At 48.3% G+C, this 18,725-nt stretch overlaps 1 protein-coding gene across 4 annotated transcripts in view; it reads left to right on the top strand.

Annotated features, from left to right (window-relative positions):
* Positions 1–18,725, top strand: part of SPG11 (SPG11 vesicle trafficking associated, spatacsin) — a 579,875-nt gene that overhangs the window by 549,625 nt on the left and 11,525 nt on the right. The gene's annotated exons all lie outside the window — the stretch shown is intronic.

The raw sequence follows: 18,725 nt of genomic DNA on the forward strand, positions 1-18,725 counted from the left end.
GGGCTCTCCCCAAGTGGGATCCTGTAAGTTGTGTGGTGGGGGAGGGAGGGTGTCAAAGCAGAGGAAAATATGGTACTTCTGCCAGTTAATGTGAAGGCCCGATAGATCACTGAAGCGTTCTAGTAGTGAGATCGCCCCCTGCAGCTCCAGATATGCATTACGGAGGAAGAGGATCATATCGTCTGCGTATAGTTCAATTTTATGTTGTTATCTGTGTGCCTCCAATCCTCTGTAATGATCTCCTACTCTAGCTGCATGGGCCAGTGCCACTGCAAAGGGGAGTGGGGAAAAGGGGCAGCCCTCTCTTGTTCCTCTTCCCACCATATAGGACCCAGAAATTGTTCTACATGTTCTAACCCGGGCTGTTGGCACAGTGTATAGTTATTCCATTTAGTGATCCCCTGTCCCAGTCCTAACTTCTCCATTGCCTGGTAAAGATAATCCCATCTTAGGCTGTCGAAAGCCTTTTCATGTCGAAAGTTAAGATCAGTCTCCGGCATTAATGGATTGAGGAGGAAAATGAGGCATTGAAATTTAATAGCTGTATCTCGACGTGGCATGAAGCCAGTTTGACATGTGTGGTCAATTTAGGCATGTGTGGGAGGAGGCGCGTAGGCAAAATTCTACTCAGAATTTTGTGGTCCGTATTCATCATGGATGATGGACAGTATGAACACACCTCCTCAGCTGGACATCCCAGATCTAATAAGGGTATTACTATGGCCTCATTGGTAGTGGGGGGAGATGGCCCGCCTCAAGCGCCTTGTCGTAGAGGTCTACCAATTTGTCATAACTATATGTGGCATAAAACTCCACTGGGAGTCCATACGCCTCAGGTACCTTTCCCCTAGCCATTGATTTTATGGCCACTCAAACTTCAGGAAGCATTATGGGTCCTCCTAGTTTCGACCCATCCTCTTCCTGTAACTGTGAGAAGTTCATTTCCAGATGGTGAATATAAGGACGTATAGTATTCAGCAAATCTAGTGTTTATGTCTTCTTGGCTACAGAGCTGATCTCCATTTGCAGCTTCTAACTCCAATATCAGTGAGCCTTTGGGGGTAGGATTTACCAGCCATGCTAGTAGTGTCCCAGCTTTGTCCCTTTCAGCATGCACTCGTGCAATGTAGGCCCTGTGATCAAAACAATGTAGTTTCTCTATAGAGACCAGCACTTCTTCTTTTGCCTCTAACAGTGGTGGTCCTAGATCTGGGTTGCCAGGTCTTTCACATTCCAAGGCCTCTTCTTTTTTTTTTTCAATATCCTTCACCAGGGTGCGCCCGGCACCTACCACTGCTATGCATCTACCTCTTATTACTGACTTTAAGGCCTCCCATTCAGTGGCTCAGGCATCTGTGGAGGCCGTGTTCGCCACAAAATAAGTTCAGATGGCTTCCCCAATGGATGTCAAAATACTGTGTCTTCCAGAGCTCCTACATTAGTCGCCAGCCCAGGATGCTAGGTTGCTCCCTATGCCATGCTAGTGATATTAGTAGGGGATTATGGTCAGATATTGTTCGACACAAGTATTCTGCGGTATGGACAGTCCTGTGGACATCAGGAGATGCTAGGAAAATATATAGTCTGACATGGAGGTAATGTTACCTCAAATAAAATTAGTAATTTCCTATATCGGGGTTCAGTTGTCTCCAAGAATCTAAGAGGCCCCAGTTACATTGCCATTCTTGGAAGGACTTAGCCATGTAGTTAATTGGGGAGTTACCTAAGGGAGGATGAGATCTATCAGGGTAGGTGTTTGAGACACAGGTATAATCTCCCCCTAGTGGTATAGCTTGAGTTAAGAATAGGGCCATTAGCCTGGATAGCCTGGGGAAGAAGGTCTCTTGGTCCTGGTTGGGTGCATATATTCCCACTATTGTAAGGTCTCGGCCCTCCAGTCTAACAGATACTAGGGCGTAGCTGCCCTCTGGATCAATCAATTCCCTTGGGGCTTGATTTCGAACCCCTAGGCTGACCCATATTAGTACCCTCTAGCGAAAGCTGAGTATGTTGTGTTGTATATCTGTCCAAGAAATCTCTTTTTGATGGCGTTTCGTTCCTGGGCAATGAGGTGTGCCTCCTAGATCATTGCTCATATGCACGCCTCTCCTCTTCAAGTATATCTTATAACATTTTGACATATTATTTAGCCCCTAACGTTCCAACTGATAAAGTTGTATTCATTGGGGGAGAATATAGGGTCTTATTAGTACGGGGCAAACAGGGTTGGGACAGTGTAAATGGGCCCTCCAAACAATCCAGGTGGTAGCCAGGTTATGTATTAGTTGCAATAGGTGTCCATATGCGAAATGATCACAATTCCCAAAAACCACAGCAGCAACTCAAACTACCCAACTTCCTTTCCCCAAGACAGGGAAACAGAACATCCCTGTCCAAACCAGCAAAATTCATGCACTTGTCATAATGCAGAATTTTAAAGAGTATGGGGAGCTCCCATCCACGGTCTTCCCGGCAACACATCACCCCATCCAATTTGTCAGTATTATAGGATTTCCCCCAAATGCACCATTTGGAAGGGCCCCCAGTTAAAGCAGCTAGGCTGTGTGTCAGAGGTTCGTATAACAGCAAACATTTTTGTGCAGATGGGGTTGTGATACCCTGGTGCCTGCCAAAAGTATGCTGGGTTGGGGTTGAGGTACCCCCCCAGTCTGATTGGTTACATCATTCATCAGTCCCCTCGTTACTTGCCAATTTTTAACTCCACCTGTGAAAGTCAACCCGCTTAGATGATTTCATCTGATGGTCCGGGAGTTACTACCGGAGGTGGTTCTGCAGAGTCTAAGGAAGATATCGAAGCACATTCCGAGTCGGAGTCCTTGTCCGAGGCATCGTCTGTTTTTTGGTAAGGGCTCGGGCTTGCTCTACTGAGGGCTGCTGCCACCTCCACCACCTTACGACGTTCTTGTAAAGCTTGAGTGTGTGAAGGGGCTGTTCCTATCCTTCCCCTTGCGGTCTTTCTTGGGCACTTTTTGGATTTCCTTTGTGTACCTCTTCGTTCTCCAGCTGTTATTGCGTGGGTTAAGTCTATCCAGTCCCAGATTTGCTGGGGTAACGCGATGAAGAGCACTGCATTGTTATATGTTACTCAGAGTTTAGCTGGGAATAACATAGCATATTGGATCCCCATGGATCTCACATTTTTCTTGGCTTCGGTGTATGAGGCTCTCTCAGCTTCTGAACTTCTCTAGTGAAGTTTGGAAAAACATGGCGGTCCTCTACTGTTATTTCCCCAAGTAGTCTTGCTTGAGCTATGATATGATCCAGTTCCTTAAAATGTAATAGCTTAGCAACTACCGGTCGGGTAGGTGCTCCCGGTAAAGGGGGTTGGAATAGCACTTGGTGGGAGCGTTCAAATACGTAGTATGGGGAAAGCCCCTCCAGGGCCACGTTATTGCGGATCCAATGTTCCAGGAAGACAGGCCCGGTTGCTTCTGTCCCTTCAATTCTTTTGGGTAGTCCTATTATCTGTATGTTGCTCCTTCTGGCCCTGTTTTCGGAGACTTCTGCTCATGTTTCCAACATTTTCACTTTGCTCTCCATTGTTGCCATGTGATCCTGCATTTGGCGGAGGTCTGGAGATATGTCTTCAAAGGCACGTTCCATGGAGTAGACTCTGTCTGAGAGCCTTCATGGTCATCTCCTAGAATACCTAAGTCAGTGGCTATCATGTCTATTTTTAGTTTCAAAGCTTTCCTGGAGGCAGCAATAGCTTGTAAAATGGTGTCTAGTGTTGTCTCATGTTGTGGACCATGGTGGGTGTTGGAGCTCTGTCTTGTGTGTTCGGAAAGCTTGAGCTGGCCAGGCACTCCTATTCTGTAGTTTCTCTTTTTTTCACTGATTTGACCATGATAATAGGATTTAAAGGGTGCAGCAAGGCCACTAGTTTTTGAAGTGCTGGTGCCGTGCAATGTGGTACACCTTCAGTTCGTCTAATAGACTTGAAGTCTGCCAAGAGGGTTTTATCTGGTGCTTTGCATTCCCAGCACCGCTTGGGGGTAATCTCCTTCGCTGGATGCAGTTGGACTGTGTCTTGATCCCCCTGTTGAGTTTTGGCAGTGTGTCAGTGCTTTCTGGGGTTGATCTGGGGAGGGAGAATTGTTCTCACCTGTTGAATTTTAGGAACATGGGCGGCTATTGTCTGTATGGGAGACGCCCCACTATATTGGGTGCAAGTGAGTCATCTGCTCTGGAGTTTCGTCTCTGAAGGGTGAATGACTACTGCGGCACAGCTGCGTCCCCGCTCCTCCAACTAGCGTATGGCGAGGACCATTATTGTTCCAAAGTTTAATTTGGGGAGGTAGATTCAGTGTAGGTCTACTCGCCGCACTGCTTTGTATTTGGATTGCTTGTACATCCTGGACTAGTACTCCAGGGGTGGTGTAACGTGCTTGCAATGCAAGAATACTGGTTGCCAGACAAGCGGTAGGTCTATACAAGCTGCATGGTGCAGGGTTCTTCTGGCGTGGTTGTGGGGAGTGAGTGCAGGTCGCAGCAGGAGGGAACCACCACGGTCGATTCTGTGGTTCTTTCAGGGGCGACCAACTGCTGCATCTGTTGCGCACCCTCTGAGGCTCTTCCCCCACTCCCCTCTTACTGATCTCAGTTGAGGCTCACTTGGCCGTTGTTGCTGCCCTTTGGGCACTCCACAGGTTTCTGGTGGACTGGCGCTTCACTGCCCGGGGGATGCGGCAGGCCCTTCGACCTGCATCAAGTAGTGCTGAGTCGGGAGTGTGGCAAATCCCACCTGGTTCCCAGTGCAAAATGCATGTTCGTCATTGTAAACGATCTCGCTTTTGCTCTGTTCAGCCGGAGCTAGTGTGCAGCAGGGACCGATGCAGTATTTCCCTAGGCTTCCTCTTCAGGTGATCGCGTCTCGCTCCAGTTCCCTTTGTTGAGGTTCAGGGACATCTTTTATTTTAGGGCCCCTGGCGTTTTGCTGATGCGTTCTCTTGCAGCCATGGGAGTGGGCCACGTCTTTGCGCTGTTAGTGTGCACTGATGCCTGAGGGGCTGCATTGACAGAGGGAGAAATAGGATATGGGTTGATGGCGGGGATTAGCCTGACTGCTGCTCCTCCATCTGCACCAAGCCATGCCCCCTTTAAAATATGTTATCTGATAGAGACTTCTGGTTGCAGATCCCTTGCCTTAGAATTTTCCCTTAAGCGTCAGACTGAATCCGGAGATTTTTCTTCAAGCAATACCCTTGCGCGTCGGTAGGTGGCGTTGGTTGACTCCGCCAGCGTCGTTGGTGTCGTAGTCGCTGTGATGATGTCGGGAGTAGTATATAGACGCGGCCTTGCGCAGAGATGTCAGTTCTTTTCTTTCCGCACCACACGCTGATCCGGAGAAGAGCTACCCTGGTGAAGGCTTTGAGGGAGCGGTCCCTAAAGCTTATGGCTGCCCGGCACTCGACTCCGCGTAGGTCCCGGTCTCGATCAAGAGGAAGGTCTCGAGACCGGTCGCGGAGCCATCACCACTCGTCTTCTTCCAAATCCTCGGGTCAAGTTAAGAAGAAGTCGAAGAGATCCCATCGCTCCCGAACTTTGCCCCGTCGCTCGGTTGATGCGATGCAGGAGGAGCATCCACGCACAACGCCTCTGTCCTCAGAGTCTGCATCTAGGTCAGCTCCTCGCTTCCCTGAGTTTCCCAGAGCCGAAGCGACCCCCACCCAGCTTAAAGAATTTTATGAGGCCATGCGCCTCATCTTTAGGTGGTCCAAGACGGTACCCTTGGGCCCAAGGGGTTCGGATGAGGTGCCTTCGGGTTCGGCGCCGGCGGCTTCGGCTCCGGCCACCGAGGTCACCTCCGGATCCGCACGCGGATCTGCACCGGCCGCACCCTTGAGACCTTCCTCTGCGCCGGGTCCATTGTTGACGCTCTCAACATCGGTAGTGGCCATTATCGACGTCGACCCGATTCTTATCCCCGACGACTCTGAGTCGGAGCGGCGTTGGCCGGCCTTTCCTTTGACTTCGATGGGGCCTATTCGCCCCAGGTCGGATTCTGACCCTTTTTTTCTTATGTGTACGAATACAGGGAAGGATTGGAGGGTTCCCTGGCCCTTATGAATACCAGGACGACCCTTCTATGGACTGGGCTCAGGAATTAGGCGACGCCAGTGGTCTGGATACTTCTGCTGACGCTGGCATGCTGTCTCCTTCTACCGTGGCTATGCCGGAGGAAGCGACTTATGGTATGGTGGTTAGTAGGGCAGCTGAGGTCCTTGGTCTTGAGCTTCCCACTGTTGAGGTCAGGTCTAATCTCCTGACGGAGGTACTTCAGCCTGGGGCTTCTACTTCAGAACCCCTTTTGCTGTTTAATGAAGCCCTCACCGATGTCGTTTTGGGTGCCTGGTCCAAAACCAACACAGGGGTTCCTGTGAATAGGACTATCGCACACCACCATCGGCCCGCTCTGAACGACCCTTAATTCCTGTCCCAACACCCCACACCTGAGAGTCTTGTTATCCAGGCTTCCTCTTCTTCAGGCACATTCCCTTCCACATCCCCGGACAGGGAATGCAAAAGGCTGGAACAGTTTGGCAAGAAGTTATTTTCTTCCTCCAATCTCGTGCTGTGGTCTGTGAACACTGCATGCCTTTTGGACCGCTATACCCACCCTTTGTGGGATACGGTTGTGCAAGTCCTGCTGCAGATACCGGAGGCCTGTGCTATCATCTCCCAAGCTGTGAACGATGGGAGAGATGCGGCAAAGTTCACGATCCGCTGTGGGCTGGAAACGACCAACTCTCTGGGCAGATCCGTTGCTACGACGGTGGCCTTACGACATCACGCCTGGTTGTGTACTTCTGGTTTTTCTGGGGATGTCCGACAGTCACTCATGGACATGCCCTTCGATGGCTCACGTCTCTTCAGAGACAAAGCGGACTCTGCCTTGGAGAGATTCAAGGATTCTGGACTAAGGCTCTGTCCCTTGGTCTTTCATCTGCCCCTCACCCCTCACCCCCCACAGTCCGCTTTTCGCCACTTTCGTGGCCAAGGAAGGGGCTCCCTGTCGCGTCCTCCACCCAGCCACCGTGCCACCCATGCTGTTCAGCCTCTGCGTGGTCCGGGGACGCAGAATCCCACGTGGCTGTGGGACAGGGAACCAGAGTTCTGCCCAGTCCACCACTGCCCCCGCTGCAGCCTCCAAACACTCCTAGTCTGTCCCCTCACTCCCGTCCTGTTGGTAGCAGGATTCGCCATCACCTGCCCCACTGGGAAAACATCACCACAGACAGGTGGGTTTTTCAGATAGTTTGAAAAGGTTACTCCCTACCTTTCAAACCTGCTCCACCAACCATGCCTCAATCCTTCAGTCACCTTCCAGAGGATCATTTGGCGCTTCTCCGCCAGGAAGGTGCAGCTCTCTTGGACAAGGGGGCTATGGAAAAGGTCCCTGTGCCCGAAGTAGGTTGTGGTTGTTATTCCTGCTACTTTCTGATACCAAAAAAGGACAAGGGCTTACGTCCTATCCTAGACCTTCGGGATCTAAACTACTTCCTCAACAAGGAGAAATACATAATGCTCACCCTGGCTCAGGTTCTGTCTGCCTTGGACCCAGGAGACTGGATGGTAGCGTTGGACTTGCAGGACACTTATTTCCACATCCCCATCCTGCCTGCCCACAGACGTTAGCTACAATTCGTGGTAGGTCATGAGCACTTTCAGTTTACTGTGCTCCCCTTCGGCCTTACCAGTGCCTTCGGGTGTTCAGGAAAGTGATGGCAGTGGTTGCAGCTCATCTGCGCAGATTAGACATCTCAGTCTTCCCCTACTTGGACGACTGGCTGTTGAAGGCGGACTCGCCCCAGAAAATCGTCTCCCACCTTCAGACTACGGCGAACCTCCTGCACACGCTGGGGATCACTATAAACGTGCCAAAGTCACACCTGACTCCCTCTCAGACGCTCCCTTTCATCAGAGCTGTTCTGGACTGTAAGGAAATGCCTCCTTGGCATGGTTACCCCCTGACTTTTTGCCTTTGCTGATGCTATGTTTTGAATTGAAAGTGTGCTGAGGCCTGCTAACCAGGCCCCAGCACCAGTGTTCTTTCCCTAACCTGTACTTTTGATTCCACAATTGGCACACCCTGGCATCCAGATAAGTCCCTTGTAACTGGTACCTCTGGTACCAAGGGCCCTGATGCCAGGGAAGGTCTCTAAGGGCTGCAGCATGTCTTATGCCACCCTGGAGACCCCTCACTCAGCACAGACACACTGCTTGCCAGCTTGTGTGTGCTGGTGAGAACAAAACGAGTAAGTTGACATGGCACTCCCCTCAGGGTGCCATGCCAGCCTCTCACTGCCTATGCAGTATAGGTAAGACACCCCTCTAGCAGGCCTTACAGCCCTAAGGCAGGGTGCACTATACCATAGGTGAGGGCACCAGTGCATGAGCACTGTGCCCCTACAGTGTCTAAGCAAAACCTTAGACATTGTAAGTGCAGGGTAGCCATAAGAGTATATGGTCTGGGAGTCTGTTTTACACGAACTCCACAGCACCATAATGGCTATACTGAAAACTGGGAAGTTTGGTATCAAACTTCTCAGCACAATAAATGCACACTGATGCCAGTGTGCATTTTATTGTAAAATACACCACAGAGGGCACCTTAGAGGTGCCCCCTGAAACCTAACCGACTATCTGTGTAGGCTGACTGGTTCCAGCAGCCTGCCACACTAGAGACATGTTGCTGGCCCCATGGGGAGAGTGCCTTTGTCACTCTGAGGCCAGTAACAAAGCCTGCACTGGGTGGAGATGCTAACACCTCCCCCAGGCAGGAGCTGTAACACCTGGCGGTGAGCCTCAAAGGCTCACCCCTTTGTCACAGCACCGCAGGACACTCCAGCTTAGTGGAGTTGCCCGCCCCCTCCGGCCACGGCCCCCACTTTTGGCGGCAAGACTGGAGGAAACAAAGAAAACAACAAGGAGGAGTCACTGGCCAGTCAGGACAGCCCCTAAGGTGTCCTGAGCTGAAGTGACTCTAACTTTTAGAAATCCTCCATCTTGCAGATGGAGGATTCCCCCAATAGGATTAGGGATGTGACCCCCTCCCCTTGGGAGGAGGCACAAAGAGGGTGTACTCACCCTCAGGGCTAGTAGCCATTGGCTACTAACCCCCCAGACCTAAACACGCCCTTAAATTTAGTATTTAAGGGCTCCCCTGAACCTAGAAAAACAGATTCCTGCAACTAACAAGAAGAAGGACTGCTGAGCTGACAAACCCCTGCAGAGGAAGAACAGAAGACACCAACTGCCTTGGCCCCAGACTTACCGGCCTGTCTCCTGCCTTCCAAAGAAGCCTGCTCCAGCGACGCTTTCCAAGGGACCAGCGACCTCTGAATCCTCTGAGGACTGCCCTGCTTCGAAAAAGACAAGAAACTCCCGAGGACAGCGGCACTGCTCCAAAAGAACTGCAACTTTGTTACAAGGAGCAGATTTAAAGACCCCTGCAACTCCCGCAAGAAGCGTGAGACTTGCAACACTGCACCCGGCGACCCCGACTCGACTGGTGGAGAACAACCAACTCAGGGAGGACCCTCCGGCGACTCTACGACTGTGAGTAACCAAAGTTGTCCCCCCTGAGCCCCCACAGCGACGCCTGCAGAGGGAATCCCCAGGCTCCCCCTGACCGCGACTGTCTGAACTCCATTTCCCGACGGCTGGGAAAGACCCTGCACCCGCAGCCCCCAGCCCCTAAAGAAACGGAACTTCTGTGCAGGAGTGACCCCCAGGAGGCCCTCTCCCTTGCCCAGGTGGTGGCTACCCCGAGGAGCCCCCCCCTTGCCTGCCTGCATCGCTGAAGAGACCCCTTAGCCTCCCATTGAAAACTAAAGGAAACCCGACGCTTGTTTGCACACTGCACCCGGCCGCCCCCGCGCTGCTGAGGGTGTACTTTCTGTGTGGACTTGTGTCCCCCCCCGGTGCCCTACAAAACCCCCCTGGTCTGCCCTCCGAAGACGCGGGTACTTACCTGCTGGCAGACTGGAACCGGGGCACCCCCCTTCTCTCCATTATAGCCTATGTGTTTTGGGCACCTCTTTGACCTTTGCACCTGACCGGCCCTGAGCTGCTGGTGTGATAACTTTGGGGTTGCTCTGAACCCCCAACGGTGGGCTACCTTGGACCAAAAACTGAAACCTGTAAGTGACTTACTTACCTGTGAAATCTAACAAAACTTTACCTCCCCCAGGAACTGTGAAAATTGCACTGTGTCCACTTTTAAAACAGCTTATTGTGTTTCGTGTAAAAAGTATACATGCTAAAGTAATGATTCAAAGTTCCTAGAGTACTTACCTGCAATACCTTTCAAATGAGATATTACATGTAAAATTTGAACCTGTGGTTCTTAAAATAAACTAAGAAAATATATTTTTCTATAACAAAACCTATTGGCTGGATTTGTCTCTGAGTGTGTGTACCTCATTTATTGTCTATGTGTATGTACAACAAATGCTTAACACTACTCCTTGGATAAGCCTACTGCTCGACCACACTACCACAAAATAGAGCATTAGTATTATCTCTTTTTACCACTATTTTACCTCTAAGGGGAACCCTTGGACTCTGTGCATGCTATTCCTTACTTTGAAATAGCACATACAGAGCCAACTTCCTACATGGACACAGTGCAGTTTCAGGCTTATCCTCCCGAAAGGCGAGTCCAAGAAATTCAGGCTATGATTCTGATCTTTCGGCCTTAGTCTTGGGTTTCAGTGAGACTGACTCTGAGGCTGCTAGGCCTCATGGCCTCCTGCATCCTCCTAGTAACACATGCTAGATGGCATATGCGGGCTCTGCAGTGGGTCCTGAAGTTCCAGTGGGCTCAACATCAGGGGAATCTCTTCGACATGGTCCAGATCTCAGAAGGGACTGCGAAAGACCTGCAGTGGTGGCATTCAAATCTGCATTGGGTCCACGGCAGATCCCTCTCCCTTCCCCAACCAGATCTCTCTATAGTGACAGATGCGTCACTTCTGGGTTGGGGCGGCCACATGGGAGAGGCGGAGATCAGAGGGCTCTGGTCTCCGGCTTGCGCTGAAAGCATTCCTTCCCTCCCTCAAAGGGAAAGTGGTGCAGGTGTTCAGGGACAATAATACCGCTATGTGGTACTGCAACAAACAGGGCAGAGTAGGGTCCTGGACCCTTTGTCAGGAGGCACTACGCCTCTGGACATGGATGGAACATCAGGGCATTACCCTGATGGTTCAACATCTGGCGAGTTCCCTCAATGCCAAAGCGGACAAACTCAGCCGTCGATGCCGAGCCGATCACGAATGGCGTCTCCATCCGGAGTTGGCGCAAGATCTCTTTCAGCGGTGGGGAGAGCCTTGGTTAGATCTGTTCGCCTCCGCAGAGAACGCGCAATGTCAGCTGTTTGCGCGTTGGAGTTTCCAAGGTGGCACTCGCTCAGAGACTCTTTTCGTCTTGAATGGAACTCCGGCCTCCTTTCCACCTATACCTCTTCTGCCCAGATTTCTCAAGAAGATCAGGAATGACCGGACCCAAGTCATCTTGGTGGCTCCAGACTGGGCACGGAGAGTATGTTATCCAGAGCTATTGAGCATGTCCATCGATCCTCCACTCCGATTGCCTCTTCGGGCGGATCTTCTGTCGCAGCAACAGGAGACAGTTCTTCACCCGAACCTGTTCAACCTCCGCCTTCATGTGTGGAGATTGAGCGGCGCCAGTTGACAGCTTTTGCCCTTCCACCTGAAGTCTGCAATGTTATCTTGGCAGCCAGGCGTCCATCAACCAAAACTGTATACACCTGAACAAATTTGTGGCATGGTGTACCAACAAATCTGTTGATCCCCTTTCCGTCCCTCTATCCGAGGTTCTTTTGTTCATTCTTTCTTTGTCCCAGCAGGGCTCTGCTTTGGGCACCCTTAAAGGGTATTTATCTGCCATTTCGGCCTTCCTTAGGCTACCTGATCAGCCCTCACTCTTTAAATCTCCTATTGTGAGTAGATTCCTTAAAGGGCTCACCCATTTATTTCCTCCCACTCCATTTATCATGCCTCAGTGGGACCCTAATCTTGTACTTACTTATTTGATGTGTACCCCCTTTGAGCCAATGCATAATTGTCCCTTGCGGCTCCTCCCCTTCAAAACTGTCTTTCTGGTCACTATCACCTCTGCTCGCTGGGTGAGGGAGCTTCAGGCCCTTTCCTCCAAACCTCCATACTTATCTGTGCCCCCTGACAAAGTAGCATTGCGCACTAGCACTTCCTTCCTTTTTAAGGTGGTTACACCCTTTCATGCTGGCCAGTCCATCACTCTGCCTACTTTCTATGCACCCCCATATCCTTCCCATGAGGAGGAGAAACTCCACCGCCTGGACCCAAAAAGAGCGTTGGCATTTTACCTCAATCGTACTAAAGATTTCCAGGTAGACGATCAACTCTTCGTTGGATATGTGGGTGCGAAAAAAGGGAAGGCGGTGCAAAAGCGTACCATCTCTCGATGGGTGCTTCTTTGCATCAAAATGTGCTACGCCTTGGCCAAGAAGCAACCCCCTGAGGGCTTGTGTGCTCATTCTACCAGAGCAACTGCTGCTTCCTCTGCATTAGCACGCGGAGCTCCTGTCCTGGATCTCTGCCAGGCAGCTATGTGGGCGTCCCTGCACGCGTTTGCTAAGCACTACTGCCTGGACAGTCAGGTCGGTCGGGACAGCTATTTTGGTCGGTCGGTCATGCAGGACATCCTAGTATGATCTTGGTTCACAGCCCACCACCGAGGATGGCATTGCTTGGGTATCTATTCTAAGGTAAGGAATCTGCAACTAGAAGTCTGTATCAGATGTACAAGTTACTTACCTTCGGTAACAAAATATCTGGTAGAGACAGATTCCTTACCGCCCATCCATCCTCCCCGCTTGCGAACTGATTTATAGGGACAGGGATTCCCCCTTTCAGGTACTTAGCTCTGGTGCACCAATCTCAGTGTTCTTAGCGGCTCTGCGCTTTGGCGTGGAAAGTCGTTAAAAGAAACTGATGTCACTGCGCAAGGGTGGCGTCTATATACTACTCCCGACGTCATCACAATGACCACAACGCTAATGACGCCTGCGAAGTCGACCGACGCCACCTGCCGACGCGAAAGGGTATTGCTCGATGAAAATTCTCCAGATCCAGTCTGACGTCTGGAGGAAATTCTAAGGTAAGGAATCTGCACCTAGAATATGTCTCTACCAGATATTTCATTACCAAAGGTAAGTAACTTGTACTTCAGGTCCTTAGCTCTGGTGCACCAATCTCAGTGTTCTTAGCGGCTCTGAGCTTTGGCGTTGAAAGTCGTTAAAAGAAACTGATGTCACTGCGCGAGGGCGGAGTCTATATTCTACTCCCGACGTCATCACAGCGACTACGACGCCAACGATGCCCGTGGAGTTGACAGACGCCACCTACCGACGCTCAAGGGTATTGCTCGAAGAAAAATCTCCAGATCCAGTCTGACGCCTGGGGGAAAATTCTAAGGTAAGGAATCTGCAACTAGAATACGTCTCTACCAGACATTTCGTTACCGAAGGTAAGTAACTTGTACGTTACAGCTGCTAGAAATAGAAATTGACTTCCTCCCTCTTTAAGACAGAGTCCTCCTGGAATAATCTATTCCAACTGCAGTTGTCACAGTACTAGTTTTCTGTTTGTTTTGATTAGATCTCTGAATAATTTGCTTTAGTAATGCTTTGATATTTCATAACAAGCTTTCTTTTTTGCTTGTGGGACATTTTCCCTCTTATGGATTTTGTTTTAATACTTTTTAATACTTGATTCTGGGCAGATATTTTTTTCTGCTGTCTGAGAGTGATTTTCTAATACAGGAGTGTGAATACCTTTTTCATTGTCTTTGTACATCCCTGGTGTTTTAACCAGGGTTTGTAGTCTGTATCAGTATAATAAACACATTTATGGTAATTATTATGTTTCCTGCTGCCAGACGAGCTTGATATTTTTAAGCCTTCTTCTAAGTGGGCGTCTCCTTTGGGCTTTAATAGTTCCAAAAGATATGAATCTAAGGGGAATTACCTGCAGCTCAAATGGTTCTTTGTCAATTATGTTGGGTGACTAACCTTTCAGCTGCCTGAATGATATCTTATCTTCTTACCTTTTTTAGACAGAGTTTTTGTTCCTTAATGTAGGTCTTTAATGCACAGGGACACCTGTATGGCACGCTTTATCATAACTAAAATGAGATTCTGACATTGTTTCCCCTAATGTGGTACTCTGTCTGGAATTCTTTCACCAGTTTTAGAGCTCCCTTATCAAATGTGCCAACTATAATATTTGTTACATTTTGCTGAGCTTATTGAAGTGACATGATGTTAGACCTGGCATCCTTAGTGTGGTCTTACGCCGGACATTTTGCCTTTTACCTTCTGTTTTGTTGCTTTATCTTTTTGTTGTCCTAAGGACTCTCAGTATTTTACTGCTGCTAACCAGTGCTAGCGTGCATGTGCTTCTCATCTAAACATGGTAACATTGGCGCATCCCCTATTGGCATATTTAATTTACCTGTACGTCCCTTGTGAAGTAGTATACCATATACCCAGGGCATGGAAATTAAATGCTACTAGTGGGCCTCCAGCACTAATTGTGTAACCCACTGAAGTAGCCCGGTAAACATATCTCAAGGCTGCCACTGCAGAGCCTGTGTGTGAGGTTTCACTGCCACCTAGACTTGGCACTTAAAAACTCTTGCCAGGTCTTAAACTCCCCTTTTCTTACATTTAAGTCACTCCTAAAGTAGGCCCTATGTAGCCCATAGGACAGGGTGCCATGTATGTAAAAGGCAGGATATGTACTTTTGGGTTTTACATGTACTGGTAATGAAAAACTCTCAAAGTCGTTTTTTATTATTGTGAGGCCTTCCTCTCTCATAGGTCAGCATTGGGAATTTGTTAAAATACTCTTAAGCTGTATTTCCTGATCAGAGAGGAGTAGCGGCATCATCTTTAGTATCATTGTAATTGTAATGATAAATCTTCTTTACTGGTAAAGTCAGATGTATTATTACTATTCTAGAAATGCCACTATTAGAAAGAGGGATTTCTCTGCTCTCACTGCCCTGTGTGCCTACCGCATGTCTTCAATACTCTGCTGGCCTGGGCTAGGTGACAGCTACACTTGTGCATTTCCTTCAGACTCCCACAACACAGGATACTCGCCTACATCTGCATTTATCTGCATACTGTTGGGTCTTCCTGGGGAGGAGGTGGGGAAGGGCTCACACTTACACTTCAAAGGATAGTGGCCAGAGTCCACACAAAGGGGCTGATCACACCCAACTGATAGTCTGTGGACAGGGCTTGGCTGAAAAGGGGACCTCTACACTTCAGAGAGACCTTTTGAAGTCATCCCCCACATCAAAGGCACTTTTTGGTATAAGTACTGGGTCTCTGACTCCCTAAAAGCAGTACACTTCGGGATCTAAGACAGAACCCTGCTGGAATGAAGGGTGCTTTACTAGAGGATTGCCACTTTGCTGTGTCTGACAGTTTCAAGGAACTGCTGTCCTGCTTTTCTAAGATGCCTGCCGCTTGCTGACCTCTGCCTTGCAGATAAAGAACCAAGAACTGCTTGTTGTCTTGCCCCCGGTTCTACTAAATGTCTCCAGGGCATCAAAGACCTCAGAGAAGCTTCATTTCAGCCTGCCACACGCTTTGTAAGGACTTTGCATCGGCTTTATTTCAGCCTTCCACCCATTGTGCCAGGACTTCAGAGCCGTTTAATTGCAGCCTACTGCCAGCTTCGCCAAGACTATGGAGAGACTTCTTTGCAGCCTACCTCCCTCTTTGTCAAAGCTTTGGAGCGGTTTAGTTGCAGCTCACTGCCAGATTTTCAAGGACTTTGGAGTGGCTTCCTTTCTGCCAGACACCCGTGTTGCCAGGTAACGGAGATGTGCAGCATGCGCTTGCACTTCCCCGGCTTGCAAGGCGTCCTCGGGCGCAACCCTGTTTTCTGCCAAAGCGCCGGCCTGCCTGGATAGCCTTTCCCCTTTAACCCGTGGCTGCGGCGGTTCATTCCGTGATGATGGAGGCCTGAGCGGCCTTTGAGTTTCCTCTGTGTTTTGTGCAGTAAAAAGACAAATAGATTTTAGAATTTGAATTCCATACTCAGGCTGATCTCAAACAGCCCGACAAGTTTTCGCCACGCTCTTTGCAGAAGAGGCTTTAAAACAAGCCCCATACAAAGTGCACTTATTCTTGACATCTTTTTTAAGTGAATGTTCATTGGATTTTTGTTGTTTTGGTCTTGACCTACTCAGATAAATAATCTCTATTTTTCATACACTTGTTTGGAGTCTTTTTGTGGTGTTTTCATTGTGATTGCTAATGTGGGCTGCACAAATACCTTTACACATAGCATTTCATGATAAGCCTGCCTGCTATGTGCCATGCTTCCCGAGGGTGAGCACAGAATCATTTAGGTTGTGTATCCCTGACCAGGATTGTGGTCCCTACTTGGACAGGATGCAAACCGCTGCCAACTAGAGACCCAGTTTCTAACACATGGCTCTCAAGAGACGCAGCCTCAGGTGGTTCATAAAGCCCTTTGTCCCCTCATGGAAGTTTACATAACATTATATTTTGCAAATCCTGATTTTATTTCTTTCTACAGGGGTACGTTTTGCCATCCATAAATGTAGCTGCTGCCAAGGCTTACTCATTACACGTGTTGTGAAAAAAAAAAAGGTGAATGTTGGTGTATTGGGCCTGTCACTTACAGAAAATAAAAAAAGAGTATTTTCATCCATTTGCCTATAAGCTTTTGAGTAATATAGTCAAGGGATCGGTTCCTTCCTTGATTGTGTTAATGTATTTCAATGACTTCTTGTACTCTTCTTTAGTCTTTATACTCAATGTATTGAAAATTCGCGAAGTTTATAGAAATATTTGCTATTAGGTTTTTTCATGCTCATGGTTTTTATACATACATTTTAAAGTAAATTGTAGAGCCTTTTTTGCCTTTTATACTTAGGTATCAATTTCAGAAAATATTTTCCATGAAATACTTTGGCTATATTTTTCCCAGTGACTTTTAAATCTGCTACTAAACATCCGTTTTTTTTAATGAATGTGACATTAGGGCCTGTTGGGCACAGCAGGGGCATTCTCTTCTCAGAATGTGTTGCAGATTACATGATGTACACGATCCTGCCATCTAGTGTTGGGCTTGGGATAATACAAGTTATTTAGTGCAATTCGGTTTCGAGAATGACTCGTGATCATGTACCTGAAACCCTTCAGCACTCAGAGTCCCCCTTTGATTATCTTTTTTTACTCTATCATATTCTGAGCTATCGTTTGCTGCTTCATAATTGAAGTGCAGCTACAAAGACCAGGGTATTCAAGAACATCGACATCTTCTTCAGCTTGGCAGGCTGGTACAGTTCCAAAATGCATCAGACTGACCCATCAACACCTCTTCAAAACTTACTTAGCCAAAACTCACCCTCTAGTTGTATGAGAACAACTCTGTAGGGAATAGAAAGTACACATTGGTGATTTTGTCTGATGTCATTCGAAGGGGTACACTCCGGTCATCATCATAAAGTGACCTGTGCCTTCTTTGAGATCACGATGAACAATACTGTTGTGATTGTAGTTGGACTAGCATTGAGTCAGAAGATCCAAACAAAATATCTTTGGAGTGTATGAAGACAGCAATACTGACAGTGACTCGTATTGCCCGGTAGGGTTAGCAGACCCGGAAAAAGTACAATTTTCTGACAATCAAAGGTCCATACAAGAATTTGTTGCACCCCAAAGTTATTGTCCTGTGGGGTAGCAAACCCAGAGAAAGAAGCACCATTTTCTGATAGTCAAGGGTCTGTGCAAGATTTTTTTGCGTCTGAAACAAACATGCAGTGGTAGGAAGACCACCTCAGATACCAAATAGATGCTTCATACACAAATGCTGCAAACACATGCCACATAAAAAAAGGACCCAAGCAAATTCCACTCTGCTCGCCTGAGAATTACAGAAAGCCTCACTTAAAAAAACCAGGTGGTTTTGCCCCAGAAAACCATGTCTATGTCTGTTTTGCAAAGACATAGCTGAAGACACTTTTAAATGTTTGCTTCAGAACCAATTCAATTTCAGCCCTGGAAGGAGCCTAAGCATCAAAAGAGCCCTTGCACAAAAGTAGGGACTCCGCTACACATCACACAATGGCACAACAGATAGTCAGTGTTCTAAAACGAAAATGCATTTAAATCTACCCTGAAACAGGATATATTGTAGCATGAAATTAGAGCAATGTCTTTAGACTCAGGTACACAACCAGATGTGACTGTCCTTAATCACAGAGTCTGCACCCTTCAAGCAAGACTGGGACTACGCAAAATATCTCATTTGAATATACCATTTGACACAAGCTATACCACTTCCAAAATCCCAAGCAAGCAGTATCCCCTGAACCAGATAACTGCACCACAAGACATGGTTCTGCACTCACCATCTATGCCACCACACATTGGCAAAGATAATGATGAAGAACCATAAGCAAACTAATGAAGAGCTGGTCCCATGTTTGAAGAAGATGCATGGCAAAAACCATTAATCGAGGCTGATAAGGAAGACTCACTGGAGCACTATTTAACCCTCTCCTTCAGGTGAAACCTCAGTCTACCATGCCTTGACATACCATAGGGTTACTAAGATCATAGAATAAGAGAAAGATGACACCAAAATATC

This window comes from Pleurodeles waltl, chromosome 3_1 (assembly GCF_031143425.1).
Source record: "Pleurodeles waltl isolate 20211129_DDA chromosome 3_1, aPleWal1.hap1.20221129, whole genome shotgun sequence".
NCBI lineage: Eukaryota > Metazoa > Chordata > Amphibia > Caudata > Salamandridae > Pleurodeles > Pleurodeles waltl.